This window comes from Oxyura jamaicensis, chromosome 2, assembly GCF_011077185.1.
Source record: "Oxyura jamaicensis isolate SHBP4307 breed ruddy duck chromosome 2, BPBGC_Ojam_1.0, whole genome shotgun sequence".
NCBI lineage: Eukaryota > Metazoa > Chordata > Aves > Anseriformes > Anatidae > Oxyura > Oxyura jamaicensis.
This window is the reverse complement of record NC_048894.1, coordinates 10,546,429-10,566,601: the sequence shown is the minus strand read 5'-3', so window position 1 is coordinate 10,566,601 and position 20,173 is coordinate 10,546,429. Positions and strand designations below refer to the sequence as shown.

Genomic DNA, 20,173 nt, shown 5'->3' with positions numbered 1-20,173 from the left:
CAAAAAGCAGCAGGCTTTAATGTTATTAGCACAAATGTGCAATTATTACATGAAAGAGAATTTAAAATATTCTTTTAAAAAAAAAGTTTTGAAATAAAAACCTGTTTATCCTGCGTAACAGCAGAAACCAAGATCTAAACGATCATTGCTGGGGAGCCAATATGGAGAAAAAAACTTCTCTAGAGCTTCCTACATCAGAAAATTGGTGATTTTTGGCTCCTTTCTACGAGACATTTGAGATTTGTCTCCAGCCGCTGCCAGACTCTGGATTACATGACATGCTAGTTTGATCAAGAAAGACACTTGGCATGTAAGAGGAGCCAAGTGGGAATTTGGGCACCATTCCTTCCCACTGGCCCAGAAAAGGCTGCAAGGGCTTACCCATGAACCTGGCAAAGCAAACGCTGTTCTGCTCCTTGGTGCACCAGGACACACAGCATCTGAGCCTTTGGTTACCTTTAGCTGGTATTTGTCAGCATTTCCTGTGCCACTATGAGGGGCAAGATACCTTTGCGTGTGATTGAAAGCTACACCTCTTCAGAAGTTGGGGATACAAATTAGGCTTGCACTTGGACGATTTGTAAATGGGTTATTTTTTATAGAACTCTCTCTTTAAAATTATTCAGATAAAGAAAGTCAATGTGGATTAAAAAAACTAATAAAATTGACACCTGGAGGTACTTGACTGCTAATCCCTATTTTCTGAAAGGTACGAGTTGAATAAGAAGAGGAGCTCTCAGGTCTGGAAGCAGAAAGGAGTCAGGGGTATGCTTCCAATTAGAAGGTTTTATAAAGAAGCCTCCTGGGAGCCAGAGGAGTGGAAAGTGCACAGGAAAAGGAAGAATCTTTCTTACACCAAGTATTTCCTGTGAGTCTATTTACTCCAGGTCAATATAAGAAGAGGCTCACAAAGCTACAGAACTAAAAGATGCAGTTACTAGGCTAGGAGCGGCCAGGTTTCTTGCTTTCCCATAGCAGGTCCGAAATGCTCCCAGGTATGCACCTGCATCAGCTCAGTTGCAACCTCTCCTTCAAAAAGATATGTCAGCAAAATAAAAATTGGGGGGGTAGGGGGGGTGGGGGGGGTGGGAATAAAATTTGTAATACTTATGACTGCTTTTGAACAACCTGACATTACATTCTAGAGGTCAGACGATCGATGTGAATTACTGCTGATTAAAGCACAAAACCCCTCCAATCCACCCCCACCTTTAACCAAGACCAAGGAAAGTTTTCAGAAAGCTATTTTGATCAGTGAAAATAAAGTTCTTCTTTTTTTTTTTTTTTTTAATTCATAAAACGTTACTATCAACACTGTATTATGCAGCATGCTGTATTATCTTCAAATGTCACTTGACAAGCACGAAGAGTGACACTGGAACATCCAGCTTCCCAGGAAAAGGTTCACGCAGTCGGTTCTTAGGAATGTCCTAAAGCCTCGACTGTATTTATATGAAGCTAAAAATGGTGCCAGTCTGGTTCCTGTGAAAACAGCTAATAACAGTTACATTTCTTCTTTTACCAGTTTCCTTTATTAATAATTAACTCTTTCTGTCCTATACGAACAGTAAGAAACACCAAAAAAATGTTAAAAGCCCCTAACAGAAAAATGTTATCCATGTCTCCTCTGCTTCTCTCATGGATATTGTAAATTCCTTTAAAAACTGGTGTTGTAGTAAATTGCCTTAATTTCAATGGAAATAATCATCAATGTAAAATTTAGCATGTACAAATGTTTTTTGTTTTTTTTTTTTTTAAATAACAATACTCATACAGTTGATATTCAAAAGGCGTGAGAAATGCCAACACATTGAGTATTCCAGCAGAAGTATCCAAAATACTATGTAAAAATTATATAGGCAAAACAAATTGCAACTGTGCTCTTCCTTGATATTGGAGTTCTATGTAAAGATTTAATTTTTGCATATTTTATGAAAAATAAACTTGATTCATCAGAACGCTCCAAGGCCTACGCATTTTTATGTCAGTCTGAAACAAATACTTATCTGACCAGAGTCTCCATCATTATATTAATATTAATCTACCGATAACAATGAATTTTCTGCAGTGAACATCATCAATTTTCATCAGTGAACAATCAGTAGCCTGTGATTACGCTTTATGAAACAGCAATTCTTTTGTTTTGATTTTGTACGATTTTGAACCTGAATCTTAAGTAATTGCTTGGGGAGAGGGGCTTATGCAAAAACACTGGGTTTAAGCTGGCCCCCAAAGTCAGTAATGGCTCTGAAGGTACCGATCTTAAGATTAACAATCGACCAAAAGGAAAATCAGAGAAACAGAAAAGACATCACTCTAAGGTCAAATTTCCACTTGTGCATGTGAATGCATGCACTGCAATGTTGCTCAGCGAGGGACAGACTCTTGTCTTTGGAAGTTTTCTGTTACCAGCAACAACACCAAGAAAACAGGAACAAGGCACAAACATTCAAGGCAGGCTTGGCTGTTACTTGGCTTCTGACTTGAGAAACACCTGTAATTGCAAGCAGGTATTTGCAGAAGAGAGGATCTCTTACTGAATACTGAACGCTGTCTGAGACTTAACTGAAAACGGTGAGAGCTTGCTAAGAAATCAATTTTCTTCCTAAGAAAGCAAGCTCTCATCTCTCAGATCTTTTCAAAGATTTGTTGAGCAGTAACATATCCAACATAATTTTATTTTTTCTCTGTGTGTTATTTCTAGCTACTTTGGGATTCCACTAATCATTTTCCCACCACTCCATTTTGTTTCACTTCATTGCCGCTCCAGAAGGTTCCAATAAAACCGAACGTTGTAAGATAAGAATCACTCTGCTAAAATTAGTGAACTAAGTACAATATCCCATGAGTCACCGCCTGCTACTCCCATCCACCTATCTTTAAAAGACCAGATAATAACGCCGTACTGTAAGTGCACGAGATCAAAGTACAAATACCCACTTTCCAAAATGCCACTTCTTAGTCCTACACCAGTCCTACACCTAGCAGACTCCTACAGTCTGTAACTGAAACATTAGTTAAGTTAGCTGCAATAAAATCCTATATTTGAATATAAGGCAAGTTGGTTTCATGTTTATTTTTAACATGCTAACAAAGGAAAAGGAAATGAAACATGAGAAATGGGTAAACACCAATATATTTAACTTTTTTTTTTTTTTTTTTTTTTTTAAGTAACTAGATCTTAAATTGGTTATATCCTATTACGGACAACAATTAATTAATAGAGCAAGACCAGTTCTTTGCATGCAAAACTGCAATTCCCCCAGAAAGGGCAAATGGGACGTTATTGGTGTTTTGGCAGGTATGCTCCACATTGGTTTTTAGCCAGTAAGTGGGTAACACTTCAGGTTTCACTCTCTGGTGATAAACCTATTCGTTAAGAATTTGTTTTATACCAATACTGCAAATCAGAGCTGTATGCAGAGTCATAATCATTGATTTAACATGTTTATTCTGCAATTATTTAAACTTGGAATAAAATATTGAATATAGTATACAGGTATATTCAAAACTGTTCTGTTGGTGCACTAATAACAATACTTACAATTTTTAATATTTTTGTAATTTTGAAATACTATGGGCCTGCCATTTTAAACAATAATGTATTTTAAACTCAAATTATATGTCTCTATACTTTCACAGCAGAAACTTTTGCACTTCAGTGACTGGAGTGGAAAATGAGAGATTGGAAAAAAAAAATATCAAAGACTCTTCTGTATACAAAACTCTCAATAACAACGCTTTGGATTTATCTGTGTGGTAGAGCTATAGGTCAAGTTCTGACAGGATGTTACCAAAGCTGCGTGGCCTAAAATTAGATGCCATGAGCTTTAGCTTGGGTTCATGGACACGTCACACTGCCTCACCAGTGTGCCTGCTGTCGTCTGCCGACCAGACTAAAAGATTCTGTTTGTCTCAGGGGGAAAGAAAACAGAACAGGGACATAAAAAATATGAATGAAATATTACTAAAATGTAAGGAACGTCAGCCTCCAGGACTGTACATTTCTATGACTCAAATAAATTCACCGTTTAATAACCTGTATATTTAAAGAAATTGATAAGCACCGATACAAGATGGCTGCAATCAAATCAACTGCATGTGTTATGACTTTAGATACTCAATGAAACAGCACAGCTAGAACAAGTAGCTTATTTACTCTTCCTGAAGCACAAATAACGCTAGAAATCCACTATGCAGTTATTTAGTTACCACTAAAACACATCTCTTCACATGAATTCAATATTCATGCCTTAGTTAATAAATAAATAATAAAACAAACAGAGTTTAGACTTGCCCAATTAGCTCAGTGACAGACATTGGTTTAAGCGGATAATAAAGCTATGTTTAAAGCCCAGAATTGAATATACTGGAAAAAAAGAAATGGCCCAACACAGCCCTGCTCTCCAGGAGCGATGCACGCACACAGGCCTCTGAAATCAAAGAGCTCCGTGTGCCACAAGGGTTCACACGTTCAGCCAGAGGCCACCATGTTTATTATACCATGCACAGCCACTCCAGTACCTACCAGCCCACTTCCAGTTACATACACTACATCTAGGAAGTAAGGCTTTTTGGAGAAACGTTTTTTTTCCACGGTATAAAGACGAATTAGAGTTGTATAAAAAGAAATTTGAAACATTTGTTCTGCATTTTGTATAGATTGCATGATACTCTTCCAGCACTACTGAACTTGCATTTTCATAATGCACTCAAAATTAATTGAAGCTTATTTTTAGGAATGTAAGGGTTAACATATTAAGAAATTCTTGCAAAATGGAATCATGACCTCATCTTATAAACTACCTATTTTGCAGGCTGTATTCTCCCAACTGGCAGATTAAACCTTAGAACAATAACCCAATTATGAGCTAAATTTACATTCAACTGATCGAAAATCATCCAGAACCTGACAACAACTATCTTTGTTCTCAACATTTAGCACAAGCAACTCTGACAGACCAAACTGTATGAGCTACATAAAAGATGACGTACGTTGCACTGCCCAGCTAGCAAGGGCACCACGCTCCAAGTACTACGCAAGTACTCTGGGAGTGCTCACCACATCCTGAGACTTTTTTAAAAAAGTAAACTTACACACATATGGCCAGTGATTTTACACAGCTCAGCGTTTTGTGAACCGGGTTTATCACTGGTATGTGAGCCACACATACTTTGGATAGATTAATTTTGTTTATAGTTCAACTTAGTATTTGTAACAACCTACAGCAGGGATAAAAGACTTATTTTGCTGATATTTATGCTGCTCTGAATCTAGCTAAAAACCCTTCAACCAGTTTAAGAAGAAAATTAGATTTTCCCATAAGACATCTGCTATTAGAGCACTGTTTCTCTTTCAGGACTTTTATCCTGAAGAGATTCACTGTCTGAAGCTCTTACAAACTTTGAGAGCTAAACGCTCTGTAAAACAGTAGAAGGCAGTAACTATGAAAACTAGTTAGTTATGTCCAAGACTTGTGAACTCACAACTGGACTTGGATAGCCAATTCCAAAATGATTCTGATTCCGGAATTCTGATTTTTCAAGTTGTGTGAAACACTAGAATTTTATAACAAATTAGACAATGCAGACAATTACAGAGAGGTTTAGATGTCTAAAATTAAGAAAACATCTTCAAATTTTGTCTTTTATCTACCGAAGTATTTCATCCTAATTCAGAGATGGCAGCTAGCACAATTCAGAGGTCCCTATGCTGCAGTTCTCTGATAGAAATGCACAAGAGCCTAGATGTAGCCCAAGCGAGGTGAGTTTCAGGCCAAATTCCTTGTCCATCTACCTAATTTTCTTTTTCAGGAGCACCAAATATGCTCCCAGCAGGCTGCACATCTCAGCAAGGTGGAAATGCTGAACACACGTCACAGCCGTTCACTGGCTAATTTGCTCGAGATGATGTTAGGCTCAAAAGATGAGCCAGGCTCTCTTCCCATGGAAGCCTCAAGTCCTTCCTAAAAGTTCCTTCTTCTCTCTGTTCCAAGGACAGGCAGGATCTGCAGGCCTCAACAGTAGCTGCATACAGACCTCCTGCTACCTCCAAACAGAATGGACACGTTACAGAACCCAGCAGTTACATGTGTTGTCAGCAGAGCTATTACAGACATGAAATTCTTGTTATTTCATTAGTGTTCAATTTTTCCTGAAGCTTTAGGAAATATTGCTTTAGCTCACAATACAGAAGGGCTAAGACAAACTACTAAGAATTTCGGTTTATGGGGACCAAACTTCTTATTTTTAAAATTTGCATTTAAAAATAGTATCTGTAAGTGCTTGTTTAGATGAGAAAAAAAAAATACACCAGTTTAACTGCAATGGAGGACATATCTAGCCCCCTGCACTTCTTGTTCATAATGACACGGAAGCGATCACACTCCAACTTACTACACTCAGTACTGTAGTATGTTAACAAGCAGTGTGTGAAGGTGGAAAAACTCAACCAGTTGTAATTTTGTCAGCAGAGTTAAACTCCTGTATTCTGATATGTGAAGTACATCCATAAACTACAATGAATGAATCAATTTAAATTGGTTTATTAACACAGAGAAGAAAAATCATGGACAGAATTAGCCTGATTCTTTCCACTTCTCCACAAAAAGCACTTCTCTGTCAAATTAGCGTGACAAAGCTCCGAAGTGTGGAATAGGAACATTCTCCTAGCTCACCAGCAAAATCTTAAGACCCTCACCCAACATTCACGCACTCCCCTTATTGCTGACTTCATCACTAGGCAATTTCCATCACGCTATCCAGCTCATTAGAAGAGTCATTTTTCTGCGGGTAAAAGAGTTTTCTGGGAGGCCCCCTCTATCCTTTAGGGGCTGAACCTGACACCAAGTGTAAGTTGCAGGTGCCTCTCCATGACTGCAGAGACTACTGACCCACAGGACAGTCAATCCAGACAGAAACTTGTTTCCCCATTCATAAAACCAAACTCACAATCAGAAAGATGAGGTGCTCTCTGCAGTACTACCTACCACATCCTGCTCTCCATTAAAATATCTGGTCAAAACAGAAAAGGTTTGTTTAGGCATGGAAAAGATGGCATTAACCAAAAATCCACAAAGGGAATTATTGTGAGGATACACTCACTTTTATATAAAACAGCAGTCAGCAAACAGTCTACTTCCCTAAAGGAAGTATTCTGTAGCATGCTCAGAATAGTTGATAAGAGAATTATGGAAAAAAAAAGAAAGAAAAAAAAAGAAAAAAAAAAAAAAAACACGTGGAGAGATGCCAGGTCCTTCATGCTGAAGGATGAGGGACTAGAAGTACCCAAGGGACTGCAACCCGAACCACACACTGGCATTTCCACTCCCACTCTACCCCCCACACACCTGTCTCAGTTATCACCCTGGAAGAATTAAACAATTCCCTACAAAGAATAGCAACAAAGTTAGGGAAATAAAAGAAAAACAAAAACAAAAGACAAAAACCAGTATCACTAAGACAAGAAAGCATCTTCTGCATTTGTCCTTTTCCACTGCAGTAAGATCTTTCAAAACTACTTTACAACAAACAGCATTGCTCCTACAATACAAAGATTGTGGTAGATGATCCCAGGACATTAAAATGCCAAATTATGCAGTCATAAAACCAGCACTAAATTAGAGTTTTTCATCTTTTTTCCTCTCTTCGAGCCATCCCTTGCTCCAGCGCTTGCAAAGTTCTGCTTGCCACATTTGCAGAAATAAATAAATAAATTCCAAAATTAAGCTTGCCATTTTCAGGATAAGGCCCAAAAGATGTGCAAAGTTTTCCAAGTCTTTAACATCAATATTTTCGGGAAGGACTTTTCTCTGAAACACAGGGAAGGTCAGGGAAGCACAGAACAGCTCCCCATCATCCCTATCAGAGGAAACCCCCCAGTGTATGCTTTCATTCTTTCCTCATGAAAGAAAGGAAAGAGGCCTCTGGACAATCCCTGAGGTTGGGGATGATGAAGGACAACGCCTCAGAAAGTGCACAGAGAGGAGTTACGCGGAGACGCGGATTGGAGGGGTGGGGAGCACGGGGAAGTAGTAAGACAAAAAAAAAAAAAAAAAAAAAAAAACCATCGCCAAAGGCTCAGCAGTCCAGGCTTTCCTAAAACCCGACCTCCGAGCACCCGGAGGTCCCTTTCATGCCCAGGGGGAGCGAGTGAACTATTCTTGGAAGGAGCGGGAGGCGCCCCACACGACCTCTTCCTCACCCCGGCCCCGGGCAGCCTGAGGGCCGTGCCAGAGGACGAGGCTCCCCGGCAGCGGGGGAAGCCGGAGGCCACCCCACAACCTGCCCTCCCGGCGGGGCAGAGCCGGCCTTTAAGGCCGTCCCTGCCGCGGGGGTGGCGCAGCCCGCCGGGGGGCGGAGGGCCGGGGCTGTAAGCTCACCCCCAGCCCCGTCCCTCTCCCTGATCGCCCCCGGAAAGGGGAGTTATGGCCCCGCTCCCGGCCTGCGGGGAGCCGCCGTCTCCCCTCTGCGGAGGAGGCTCGGCGCTGTCGAGCAGCTGCCATTACTCGGGCCGAGACCCAAGCAGACATTCCCCTCCCCACACACCCCACCAAACCCCAGCGAGGAAACGCGGGGGCGGCGGGGGAGAAGCGAGAGAAAGGAAAAAAGGGAGGAAGGGGGGGGGGGGAAAGCGGGGGGCAAAGCTTTTGAGAACAGGCCCGGGGGGGTGGCAGGGCCGAGGCCGGGCTGCGCCACACCCCGCTCGGCCTCGCCTCTCACGCGAGTCCCCGGCTCCCCCGCGCCCTGCAGGCCCGGCGGAGCGCTGAGGGCAGCGTTTCCCGGGGGTGAGGGGGGGGGGGGCACTGCCCCCCCCCCCCCCCCCCCCCCCCCCCACCCCCCCCCCGGCCCGGGCGGAAAGCCCGGCGCCGCCGCCGGTGTTTTTTTTTTTTTTTTTTTTTTTTTTTTTTTTAACTGCAAGCCGCCGAAAGCCGGCCGGGGAAGGCGTGTAGGGACAAAAATAATCGCCGTTAATAATCACACGCGCCCCGCCGCCGGCCCCCTTCTTCTCGATTTCCAAGCGGGTTGCGAGATAATCCTTCCCACTCCAAAAAAATAATATATATATATATACATACATATATATAAAAATCCCGCCTTCCGTCCCCGTCGCCCCCCCCCCCCCGCTCCCCCCCCCGCAGCCCCACACATTTTATTATTAAGTATAATTGCTCCCCCCTCCCCATATGCTCCCCCACGGGGCAGGATTGCCCCCTCCCCTCGTGCCCAGCCCTTCCCCTGTCCCCTCTCCCCCGTCTCCTTGGAACAGTGTGTACATGATTTTGTAGTTTTTTTAAGGCGCCATGTTTATAATCCTCCATCATATTAAAAAAAAATCCACCCAGCATGAGACACGGTGTCTCTCGCACCCCAAAGCCAGGGAGGCAGACAGAGAAATATCCACAGGGCTGTAAATTCAACCCCCCCTCCCGCACACACACCCCTCCTCCCCAGACTTAAAAGTCTCTCTCACCTTGTGCTGCTGCCGCTGCTTCTGCTGCTGCAGGGGGGGAGAAGTTAAGCCAGGGGAAACTTTTCAATCCCTTCCCCAGGCCGCTGCTGCCTCCTCCTTCCACATATTTTTCCCCTCAGAGTTTTATTGTGTCTGAATTTTCTCTCTCTCTCTCCTCTTCTGTCTGTCCACAGTTCAGGTTTCTGGGGTAAACAGGGTTTAGGATGGTGCTAGGGATATTTGGGAGAAGGAGAACTCTAGTGGTGTCTGCTGGAGTTGCTGTTTGTTTCTTTTATTATTTTTTTTTAATAATACATTTGAAACGGATCTTTAACTATTTATTATATACGTATTTTATCACACTCTTAGGTCTGGATCCTCTCCTATTGCAGAAGAAAAATTTACCAGTTATATGACCTCGTATCATGAAATCCAGTTTGGAGAAATACTGGAAAACATTTTTAAAAGTGGATACACACCTTGGGCAACAGAAACTAAATCATATAGAAACAGTGTTCTGTCCCAGAATTGGCTATGTGTTCCAATTATGGGTCCACACTTTCACTGCAGGATTAGAAAATCTAGGTAATATGAAACTGTAGAGGCATATATATATGCATGTGTGTAAGTAGCAGGAAAACATGTATTTTTCATCCTATTTTTACATAGACTATGAGATAAATATTAATTATTCATAAATGTCTAAGAAAATGAATTCTAAAGTTTCTGAAATACTCAAGAAATTAAATAATGGAACAGTAACATATTTTATAATTGATTAAACTCAACTAGCACTGTGACACTTTATTAAAATACACTATGAACTTAATCCGGTAAAATTTATGCATGCAAATAATTTTACTCACTTGAGTAGTCACTAGTATTATTAAAATAGTTTTGAAATACTAATAATGAAAAAAGATGCATCCATTCTGCCTGTTCAGTCAAAGATTTAACAAAATTTAACTCTGAACAGTGAAGGTTTCTCTAGTGTGTTTAGTAAATAAAATTTTGAGTAGTGTCTAAAACCACATTTTGTTTGAGACTGCTACATCAGGACTTCACCTCCACTTTTTAAAAATAAAATGCAAATAAGAGCTTGTTGAAAGGCAGTGATAAAGCTTTACTTATGTTGTGTATTTAAATATGAAAGAACATTTTACATTATCTAAAATAAATAGATAGGAAAGAAAGTGCTGGTTATCTGTTTTCAAAGGGTACTTGAGGGGTTGGGCAGATACCAAACAGTGATACTATAGTTTATTAACTGCATTATATTGCTTTCATTAATAAAAAGCAAATGAGATTTACAGGCAAATTCTTAAGTAAGAAGGACACTGAGAAAGAGATTTAGTGTCAGTGTAATTACAAAAAGGCTACCTTATGTTAAGCATTTAGTTGTGATGTTTGGCTCTGATTTTGTTAAGACTTGTAATTTTCAAAAGACGCTTGACTGTAATATATGCCAAGTTTCCGTGGGATATTGGTGGCTTGGCTGCCTTAAGTTCCTTTTGAAACCCGCTCTATACAAATTGTATCTGAGCTATATTTATATATGAAGAAAAATGTTTGGGTCCTTATCATTTCTACGGTTTTTACCATTCAGTCAAGCTGGCAGGTCTACTCAAGCGGGTGTGTTTTAGGCATACCAATTTTTGCAACCAGAAGCGAAGAGGAGAGAAGCGTACCCAGCAGCTTTCAGAACCGTCTTTAATTCTTCAGCTAAACCAGCCAGATACCCCATACAACTGGGTTGGCTGGGGGGATTCTTTGGCATACATCCAAGAAAAAGCTCCAGTTCCAGTCTCTGGTTCTTTAGTGAGAAGATTTATTAATCTGACACAGTGCCTTCTCCTTACCTGTGCAAATATTTACTTAAGGCAGAAGTTCAGCTATCTTCAGTATAAAAAGGTTTTAGCCCTTTATCTCCCAGGTCCCATAAAGAGCTGTCAAATAAATATTTAGGCCGCAGTTTCACGAACACGGAAGCATATGCAAGATTGAATCCTTATGGTTTGCCTTACATCACAGGTTTTTTTTTTTTTTTTTTGTCCTGGAATCCACTTGCCAACAATTTGTTGTAGTTAACATATTTGTAAAGGGTAGTCTGGACCGTCTCCAAATATTTGTTTCAGGATACAAATATTTGATTTCGTAAAGAACAAGGTATCCTAGAGCAAACATTTAGGGAGTGTCTACAACCATAACTCCTTTACCTTGTGTGAGCTGATGGGCAGTGAATTAAATCAACTGCAGAGAAAGGCATATAGTTTATATACGGGTGTTGGTGGGCCTTGTTTTGAAATGCTTTGATATCCTCATTAGATGCGCCAGCTAACCATTTTTATTATATCGCCTTTGTGGTGCATATTGAAGGATTAAAATGATGCAGTTTCCAATCATTTTGATTTATTTTTCACTGTATTGGAAAGACTTTTTTTATGTTCATTAAGATAAAGATTTGAAGTCACTCCATCCGGTCTTGTTTAGCCTCAATTCTTGCATTTATCAACATTTAGTTTGATATCTCCTATGCACGCTTCGCAGAGCCCTTTTGGCCATTAACTTTCCATCGGCAAAGCGAGCGAAGAGCTTTAAACAGTTAACGTACAACTCCACTACGAAGCCGAAGCCGTGCAGGCTGAGACAGGCAGACAATAGGAAGGAAATCCCACCCTCCCACAGCACTGGGCAGCAGCATGTTTCCTCATAGGCGCTGGGAAATGTTTGTTAATACAAACGCTGGATTGCAGCCGTCTCCAGGCCCCCCTCCCCAGGGCGAGGATTGGCTGCCAAAGCGGGCGAGAGATGAAGGGAGGCCGGGGGAAATTCAGGCATTTCCTCCCTCCTCAGCCTCGAAGGTCCCTGGAAAGGACGAACACAGAGCTGGGTGTCTGAAGCTGGGCAGGCTGGTCTCAGGCTGAGGGAGCTCAGTTTGGGAACAAGTTTACCTGTTAAAACCCAATAGCTTGCAGTGTAATTGTAAGGAGTCCAGACATCTATCTCTTTTCTTACTTCGTTGTGGAAAAATAAAATGCACTACGATTGCATTGTTAGAAAGCAAACATAATAAAGTTGCCTCATTTCAGGTAAAAGTGCATACAATAGAAATATATCAGGCTACACATGTGCTATACACTTTTGCCAGTAGTGCGCTGGTCAGGTCTACTGCAGCATCCTTGTCGGTATTGTTTCACTTGTAGGCAGTACTGGAGTCTAGGAGAAGAAGCTGAGTAAGGCAGAAGTGCAGCTTTGCCAGCACATGCATCCAGCCTAAGACTGTCATTTGCTGCTGTGAGTTAAAGGGGTCCTTGGATGGGTTCATGGAAAAGAAATCCACTGCAGGTTGGAGCAACACAGTCCACATGGCTTGGGATGTCCCTCAGCCATTGGAAGCAGTTGGAAGCTACACTAGTGGGCATAAACACATATGTGCCTGGCTGGTGCAGTGTTCCTGAGGTACCTTCTTATGGCCTGGCAACAAGAAGACTGCTGCTGCCCTCAGTTTCCTTCTAAACAATACTACTCTTTTTCAAGAGTTCATTTTGCTTTTAGTGCTAGTACTGGACAATGCTACCATGTGTGGATAGCACCTTTTATTCACACCTCACTTTTTTTTTTTTTTTTTTTTTTTTTGCTATGCTTTTTGTTCAGTGGTACAACAAACATGGGTGAAAAAAAGTCCACTGTAGCTGGAGGGCTCCAGACACCAGGCTCAGCACTGTGAGAATGTTGGTTGAATGCTGCACTTGGTAGAGCAGGGAGTGTTATGTCCTCCCAGCGCAGGACCTCTGCTAGGCTAATGACTGCGCAGCCCGACCTTTTCTTCCAGGACTTTCTACCCTCTTCCTGACTGAACCAAAGCCACCCATGAGGTGCTCAGATCTTTGTAGGAGAGCTGCCTCTTGCAGATGATGCCAACCCACTTTAGTGTGTGTTCAGCTCCCAGCCACACTGAAACAAACATAGCTTAAATGTGTTTCCTGAGAGGCAGATCTGTGCTGTGCTGTGATCGAAGTATTAATGCAGCAAATTAGTGTAAATTTTTTCATCAGAACAAAGCTTAGCAACATAGTTTTCTTTGCAGTAAAAATCTCAGCAATGCATTTTATTTAGGAAGTTGGGGGAAGGGAATGAAACCTTAATAACAACAGACTCAGGAAATCCACTGAGCTGAAAACAGTTGGAGGATGGGAGAGTCATGAGGAGAAGCTTATACTGTTCTTTTTTTCTCCCTGGGCATCAAAAAGAAAAGAGCAGCCTCCGGAGGAGGGCGCAGAGCAGAGGACCTCAAGCAATGTCTGCTGTTCTCTGAAACTATCCCAGGATAATGCATGATACGCAGAGGTGCTGGCCTTGCAAATTTGATATGATGAGGAATGAAGTGGACCCCGCAGCAGCCAGAATCCTCTCTTTTTGGCTTCCTTCTCCTAGCTTTGCCCTTGGCCATACAGACTGGCTTTCCAGTGCCTGCTAGGTGCAACTCTCAGAGCTTCATGAGGAATTCTGTAACTCAGTGGGGCATGAGAAAGGACGAGTGCAAATATAAAGGTGTATGTGGGGGAAAGTATAGACAGAATTAAAAAAAAAAATGTTCTGGAGGAGTCAGAACTTAGGGTATTTGTTGATGACAGTACATTGGAGAGAGGTGAACTTTAGTCTGACTTTGTATGGCCAGTCTTATATTCATATGAGAACCTTGTGGGTATTATCACTGGTAATAATTCAGATAGAAAAGCCTGCCAAGTGTAGATGTAGATTAAGATACAAAATGCATATTTTTTTTTTTTCACTGTGTTCACTCCTTAGATTTTCATGCACAGCTGGGAATAGGGGTTTATCCTAAAAAGTTTACCTGTGAGTAAACTGACATATGTTTATGACATATGACACGACACGTGTTTATGCCAGCATTATGCTTCATGAAAACTGTATGCCTGATTCAGCATACAGTCTGCCAAAGGAAACTTATCTCAATATTTTTTCACTAATTCAAAACAACAGAGTGAGTTTGTACTGGTTTCATACCTTGTGTCATCTGGCTACTGGATTTTAGATTCAGGAGCAGGTGCTGTAACATGTGACATGAAAAAAAGCTTTAATATATGCCTCAAAGTGTATACTGAATTTATTTCACACAGGTTTGTCTATTCTCGGTGTAATATCCAACATAACTTATTTATATGCAAAATAAATGCACAAAATTCAAATTTGCTATTAGATTGAAAGGGACTCAAATAGGATCTACTCTTATTTTATGAGGATGCAGTGACTGGAGATGTAGCATGCCAGAAAACAGCTATCACTGTGAGGAAATACATGGTATATTTTGTTACTAAAAGAAATTACAAACCTGGAATTTTTAAGGAAGGAGACATGAGTATCACAACTGCAGGGAAATTACAATTACATTGTGCATCAAATTAAATGCCAGCATTGCCAGTAATAACAATAATAAATATATATCCTCTATTCCAGGTAAGTGGGGTCTCCCATTGCCAGACAGTGAAAAAAACTGTGTACAGGAGCTATTACAGTGTGCATTAGGAGCATGCAGGGACTTCCAAGTGCCCACAAGAGTCAGTTCATGACAAGCCAGGCTTGATCGAGTTTGGTCCAGCACTGGCTTTGAGCTAATTATTGCATGGTTACTCTGTCTCTACCCCGTGCTTCAAAGCCTTCCCTGTACAAAGTTGGCTTGTTAGCCCCGACACAGTGCTGGACCCAAGCTGGTGCATCCTTTCATGTGGCACTTCACTGGGATTAACAAGCCTTTCCAGTAAACACAATTCTGTGGTGTATAGAGCTGAGACATCCAAATGTTTCTGAAAGAGATAATGTGTTATCACTAGTACTGAACTGAAGCTAATAAGCCTTGTTGGACCCAAGCTGATCATATGCAGAGCTACCCAGCTGTGGCTCTGTACAGCTTTTTCCCAAGCTCCAATTTCCAGGAACTCAGTGTTTTGCATGGTATTAGATCCAGTCTCAGACAGCTTATTAGCCACTTTTGATGCTACGCAAAAGTGGTAAAATTGTTTCTGGAACAGAACCATTCTCGAATCTAACACATTGCCTGAGCTAAAGATCCCTTCCAGACTGAAGCTGGCCTGGCATGTAGCCACGATGATGTGTTTGCAGCTTTGATGTTGCCTGATGTCATCTGCAGCTTGAATAATCCTTGAGATATCACTGATTGGCTGTACGGGATAGTCATAATTAATAGCAACATTTTTGTCAGTTTCGAACCATTATGATCAAGATGAAAGCCAATGTAGGGGAAAAAAAAAACACACACACACACACACACAAAAAAAAAACAAAAACCACAAAACTACCTTTGTCATTCTGTGGTTCTGACCCCTTATTTGAAAGCATCTTTCATAATCCAGAGTTTAAAATAATATGATGGATAAGATAAATTAGTTCTGATCCAGTATCACCAATTTAATTTGCAAGGAAGAAGCAAGAATTTTCCAGCAAGAAGCTCAATAATTTGAGCAGGTGCAAGGAAATGCCTGCTCAAAACCAATCACAATATTTGAGTCTAATTTTCCTATTACTAACAACCTTCTTACACTGACAGAATTGAAAGAGAATGTCATGACAAATAACCAAAGTGGAACTTAAAATGCGACTCTTTGAAAAGATAGGATTTGAAAAGAGTGCTGGGACAAATAGATTATATACTGTTTGATCTTAAATGCAGTGCAGGGTAAGTAATATGTACAAGAATTAATAGATACTATTTATGTATTTTCCTATTTGTCTTACCCAATAGCTGCATTACATTCAGCAGATTCCACTGCAATCACTTAAAAGAAATATTAAAACAGGAATTTAATAACATCCTATTAAATTTAATAACAATAATGAGTTTTTTTAACTTGTCTCCTATATTAACCAGGCATACTGTTCAAAAGTCATGGTTAGCTATTAAGAGGTTATATAAAGAACAGTTACCATTGAACATGTAACTTTGAATATCCCCAATTGCTGAGTTTAAAAAGTTCCATTTTCTCTATCTTAGAAACATAAAATCAAAAACAAAACAAACAAATAAACAAAGCAACAAAACAAAACAAAAACAGATTTTGCCATGCTGAACAAAATATTGTGTGTGCCACATAAAAAGTGTGTGTCACTCATGGTAGTCTTGGTAATCCATTTTGTGTTCTGTACTTGCATTTTCTAAATTCTTCATGCTGAGAAATAAACACACATGTTTTATTTCCAGTATTTGCATGTTTTATAGCCTCTGCTTAATGCTGGGCTACTGCCAGTTTTGTTTATTTGTTTACATAAAAGGATAGATTTATCCCTAGCCCTAACCCATTACAGTCCTTGGCTGTAGTTTATAATACTTTTCATCTCAGTTGTTTACGTGAAAGTCATAGATGACAACTTTTAGATGACAATGATTATTACATTCATTTAGGCAATAATTGCCTTTGCTAAACTTTCTCAAGTTGCCTTTGAGAAGTTTAGCACAGCATCAACGTGGTGGCACAGATGTACAGCTATCACTTTCTCCTTCTTTCTCCCAGAAGTCTCCAAAGATCTAAAGCATCCTGCTAAAGTGCAAGTTAAATGTCTTCATGTCTTCCTTTTTATTTATTTATTTATTTTTTATTTCAACAACAACAGCAACATTTCAAGTTCGGAAATATGTACTATACTTCCCTGAAGACTGTGGCTGAAAAGCAGAATACTGAACCCAACATATTTATCTCCCTGGACTATCTCTGCCGTTTAATATTTCCCTCAGCAAATATAGATGGAAGGTTCAATATTGTTCCAAGGGAACGAGCTGTAGCCACCAATCCTGCAAGCACTTTTTTCATCCTTCTAACTTAAAAATCATATTTAAAATTATTAAGTTTTGTGTGTACAAAATGCTCCCATTTCCTTCATTCAGGCTTTGAAGCTTATCATTATACGTAAAACTGTGAATGGAGGAGCAGAGAGACTGAAGTCTCCAGAAGGACTCCCACTGAATTCAGTAGCCCTGGGATCAGAACTTATATATATATATATTTTTATTCTGGACCAAGAAGGATTTCCAAATAATTGGAATCCTAAATAATTTTTCTTCTGATTCATTCCCATCTCCCCTATATCTCCATTGTATGCAATGTAGTTGCACAGGTCTTAAGACATTTTATGTCTCAGCTCAGTTCCTCTAAAAATTGCAGAAACACTAGTGTTAGACCAGTAGGAATACTTTGCATTGCATAAGATCAAGCTAAACATGAAGTGTTGGTATCATATTTGAGTCTAAGCAAATTCTGTTACTGTTTAAACAAGAATAAAACACAGTGGTAGTTCTGAAATCTCTGGATGACATAAGCACAAAAACTGTGGAATGCCAAAACCAGAACTGTGTTTGAAAACTACAACCATTGGAGAGAAATGGTGATATACAGTCATCTTTTTCTTACATTTACAATATTTTTTAATACTCCAGAAAAGCACAATTCTGCTGGTAAAAACTTAGGAAGCTTCAAGAAGCTTGCATGAAAGTTCAAAGAGGATCCCTTAATAAAGACCAAGCAGCAAAGCATTGTAAAAATTTGTTATATTATTACTGGAAAAGCATTTGAATTGCCAAATTCGTTCTTTATTTGACATTGGGGCAGAGTTTCCCCCATCCTCTTATTTAATATGCTGTATTTTAGAATTAAATTCATAATGCTTGAGAACATGGCAAATCTACACACAGCAAAGCCTATGGTTATATTATTTTTCTGGACTAATTTATTCCTTGTGTCCATAAGAAAATTTTGCAGAGATTTTAAACTAAACATTGTATCACCTATTTTCCTGAACAGGTGACAATTTACTTACAAAGTTGTATTTGCTTCCTAGTACTGCACAGTGATCATATAAGGTGGGAGTGAACACCTTACATATGAGGAAGAAACAAGATAGTACATGTCTTCTGGAAATCAAGGGACAGTGATGAACAGTGATTCAACAGGTAATGAAAAATATTAGGAGAGAAAACAAACAAACAAACAAACAAAAACAACAAAAACTCTAAACCAAGACAAAATGTTTTTTGCAAATGGCCAAAAGACTTTTTTCCACAAACTTTATATAGATGTAGGGATACATGAAGTAACAACACTTTCTGTCAAGTGGGAAGTACTGTCCAATGTGTAAGAATATCATATTCAATCAAGAGTTATAAGAGTAAAATATTTCCTCTCATGGAAGTTTCAGTGACTAGAGGATGAACTCAAAGTACTTTTCTGGTAGCGGCATGGCTGCTATGTGCTTTAAGATATGTGAATTCTGAGGTAAAGTATCCCAAATTTGTACCCACATTTGTGTAGTAAGTCCACCCAGATGATAGATTGACAGAGTGCAAGCTGAAAACTTCTCTTGCCTGTTCATTACAACAGTGAAAGCATTCAAGTCTTCCTGATGGTAAAAAAAGATAAAATATAACAGAGTTATGCATACAGTTCTAAAATGTGAAGTCCGTGGAGGAGAAAGATATAATCTGCAGAACTCGTGCAGAATGTTAATTGTATTGTAAAATTGTACTATTTGCAAGCATTTTCATTCAGTCCTGTGGAAGTCCCAGGCTCAAGGAAAGTTGGGAGGCGTGAGCAATTACCTTGCCATGAAGTAATGGTGGCAGTTTGTCTGAACGTCTTCACAGAAACAAAGTATAATGAGAAGATGTACCTTCTGAGGTTTGGGTAATATTACTAGACTCACTTGACACAATACAGACTGACAAAATTCTGCTCTTGAATTCTAGCTTAGTGTTCCTGGGAGTGTAAAAGTCAAACCTGAGCACAATTTGTATGACAGCAATGTAATTTCATTATCCTTCTAGGAATACCTGATCAAGTATGACACTGAAAATTATAAAAAAGACCTTAAAAATGGGGAAGCTCACAAGCTCGCCAGAAGCGTTGTAAAGAGATTCTTCCAACTTTCGTGACAGGTGACCTCATATTATTTTTTTTTAAAAAATAAATAAATAATTCTTCCTTTCAGACCCAAGGAATACAGACCACAGTAATAAGGCTAGAGAATCTATGTTGTGACTCAATAGTTTAGTAACTCTAAAAGGACCTGGCATTCGTGCTGGATAACTAGCTGAACATGAACTTGTGTGGTTAATGAAAAGAAGATATTATTGCAATAAATAAAGTAGAATGGATTAGAGGAAGAGTAAGAAGTGAAATTAGAAACAAAAACCCTTTACTGTATTGGAGTTGGAAGTTTATGGAAATGCTGTTACACCATTGACTTAAGATTTAGGTGGTGTACATAGTCACTGATGAGTAGTTGAATTAATTTGTTGTAGCTGAGGCTTCAAAAAGAGGTAGTGAAAAGCAGAATGCCTTCTACAAAATCTTTGAATAAAAGTTACTATTTTGATCATACCAAAAACATTATGTCTGTGTTAGTTAATAAAACAATTTCCCTGTTTTCTAGCCCTGAAACCAACTGACACAGCATGGTTTACATGCAGATTCCTAAACTGTGTCACCTCCAAAAAACAATGTTCTCATCTGAACAGCCCACTAGGAATTTTGTCTGGCTAGTACTGTCCCTGAGTTCTGCTTTTTTTTTTTTTTTTTCCTTTTTTTTCCCCTTTTTTTCCTTTTTTCCCCTTTTTTCCTTTTCCCCCCTCTCCTCTCCTCTCCTCTCCTCTCCTCTCCTCTCCTCTCCTCTCCTCTCCTCTCCTCTCCTCTCCTC

The 20,173-nt window shown here is 39.9% G+C and overlaps 1 protein-coding gene and 1 long non-coding RNA gene across 5 annotated transcripts in view; one reads left to right on the top strand and one right to left on the bottom strand.

The window, feature by feature from the left end:
* The window catches only part of ZMYND11 (zinc finger MYND-type containing 11), a 107,692-nt gene extending 98,002 nt beyond the window's left edge, over positions 1–9,690 (bottom strand). For 3 of the 4 annotated variants that reach the window (XM_035316881.1, XM_035316884.1, XM_035316883.1), the window contains exon 1: positions 9,473–9,690. The gene's annotated coding sequence lies outside the window, so the exon portion shown is untranslated. The remainder of the gene's footprint in view (positions 1–9,472) is intronic. The other variant, XM_035316885.1, reaches the window with a different exon arrangement.
* The window catches only part of LOC118161475, a 22,321-nt gene continuing 2,993 nt past the window's right edge, over positions 846–20,173 (top strand). The window contains exons 1-2 of the long non-coding RNA XR_004748051.1: positions 846–978; positions 12,336–12,341. This is a non-coding gene — a long non-coding RNA (uncharacterized LOC118161475). The remainder of the gene's footprint in view (positions 979–12,335; positions 12,342–20,173) is intronic.